Source organism: Pelodiscus sinensis, chromosome 1, assembly GCF_049634645.1.
Source record: "Pelodiscus sinensis isolate JC-2024 chromosome 1, ASM4963464v1, whole genome shotgun sequence".
Lineage (NCBI taxonomy): Eukaryota > Metazoa > Chordata > Testudines > Trionychidae > Pelodiscus > Pelodiscus sinensis.
In genome coordinates, this window is record NC_134711.1 from 26182736 (window position 1) to 26185196 (window position 2461).

Here is a 2461-nt window from a genome sequence, read left to right on the forward strand (position 1 = left end):
CCTTAAACTTGTTGGGGCACAGGGCAAAAGCCCAAACCCCAAACCCCACTGCTGGAGGCCAAACCTGAAGGTTTCAGCCTTGGGCAACTGGACTCAGGTTATAGGCCCCTGCCTGGGATTAAAGCCCTTGGCCATCAGCATTGTCCTATCTGGAGTGATAGTGCTTGTGTGGGCTCAGGCTTTGGTCCCCTCTCTCGGAGTGGTGCAGTATTTTTATTTTTTGTCGCCAGAAAAGGGGGGGGGAAGGCAGTGTAATGAAGTTTAAGAAACCTTGGTTTACACAAAACTAACTTCAAGTACCCATCCATTGATCAGACAGGAAAAGAATGAGGCATTAGAGTAAATGGACTACCACCTTGGTCATCCATCCTGACCTGTCTGCGGGCTGTGTTACGTAAGAGAACTTCCCCCAAATAATTCCTAGAGCTTACCTCTTAGAAAAATGTCTTGATTTTAAAATAGTCAGTGATAGTGAATCCACTGTGACTCTTAGAAAAATTTTACCAATGGTTAATTACTCTCACCATTAAAACTTTAGACTTAATTTCCTTTCATGTGAGGAAAACTGGAATTAGGGGAAGATTTACATGTGTCAGGAATCCAGCATCACTGCTGACATGACTAATTTAAAGATTCAATATTAGCTGCTTTAGTTTCAGGCTGTTCATGTTACCATATTTTATTTTAATGCCTTAGACAGAACTGCTATTTTGTGACAGCCTCAAAGATAAGATACCTGACATCTGCTGCCCCTTTAGTGACATACAGAACTAATAAGATAAAATAATTATGAAATAATTACCCCATTTGGAATAGACATTAAAGTGCCATTTTGCTCATATGATAGGCAAGGATAGCATGGCTTTCTGGGCCTCACCTGTTGCCAGTCAAAAATCCACTACCATCTAATTTAAAGTAAATGGTTTGGGTATAAATCAAACAAGCCACAAAGGCCCTACACAAACCAGAGGTGTAATCAGTGACAAGCATGCCAGCCATCAGAAAGTTTTATTAATTCACTTCTTAGAATCCTACAATGCATATAACCAGCTTGCATCAATGCAAAGTTTAGCCTCCTGATGGTGAAGCAGACACACTCTACATGAGCTGCCTGTCTTCCCTCTCTCCCTTCCACAATCAAGCTCTCTTGGGAAGGACAATAGAGACAGCATGTTATCTTTTCTGCCCCTGCCTTCCAAGGCTGAACAAGTAAAAAGTTTGTCTCAATTCCTGCACCGGCTCATTCAAAATAGAGTCAAAGAACACAGAAACTCTATTATACAACCTTCCCCAGCCAAACTGCCTCAGGGCCAGGCAGAGCACCCTCTAGCACTGCTGCTTACTGTTAAAGGCCTCCCTCAGGTCTCCCTCCAAGACCTCTCTCAGTTGCACAGCTCTGCACTAAGCTTCTCTAAAGAGCTAGCTGCAGTGGTCTCTGAGGTTGCAAGTCTGAAGCAGTTTGTAAATAGAAGACAGTGGGAATTAATAATGTCAATAAAGGTGTAGAAGTGACTGCACCAAAACAGAGGTGTCCAGTAAGGATGTTAAATAGAGTATTTATTAGTTGAAGGAATTTCTATCCACTACTCAATAGGCACTTCCGCATTCCTCCTTTGAAATGTACAAGAGTCTCCGCTGGAGCTCTTGTACATTTCAAAGGAGGAATGCGGAACTCTGCGTGAAGCCTGGGGCCAGTAGAAGTCCCGCTGACTCCGGGATGCACGCGAGTGGGCCAGCTTTGAAATGTACAAGAATACCCAGTGGGGGCTCTTGTGCATTTCAAAGCAGAAGCACCCGCATGGAGCCTGAGGTCAGCAGGGGGACTCAGATTCCCCTGCTCACCCTGGGCTCCATGCTGTACTGCCACTTTGAAATGCCACGCACAGCCTGAGGCTAGCTAGGGACTCCCTAGCTGATCCCAAGCTCCATACGGCATTTCTTCAGAACCCGAAATCAGCTGGGAACTCCACAGCTGACCTTGGGCTCTGTGCAGTTTGAAATGCCGTGCTGGAACCCAGGATCAGCTAGGGGGGCCCCAGCTGACCCCAGGCTCCATGCAGCACTGCCACTTTGAAATGCTGTGGTGGTGTTTCAGAGGCACAGAGCCACACAGCTGAGCCTTGGCGTTTCAAAGGGGCAGCACTGAACGGAGCTAACCCTGGGCTCCGTCAGCATGCAGCCCGGGGTCAATTCCTTGTGGCACTGCTTTGGAATGCTGAGGCGGCACAGCTGATCCTGAGCTCGGTACAGGCTCTGTGCGGTGCTGCTGCTTTGAAGTACCCCCACTTTGCTGCCTCTGATAAAGGCAGCGGGGGGGCAGGTGGGGGAATTGACTAGTCAACTTGACTATCCAATAAGCATTTGCTTATCAACTAGTTCTTAACATCCTTAGCGTTCAGCTGGCTGGTGGGCGCAGAAGTAGCCAAAGGTCAAGGGGACTACCTAAATCATTTTACAGTCT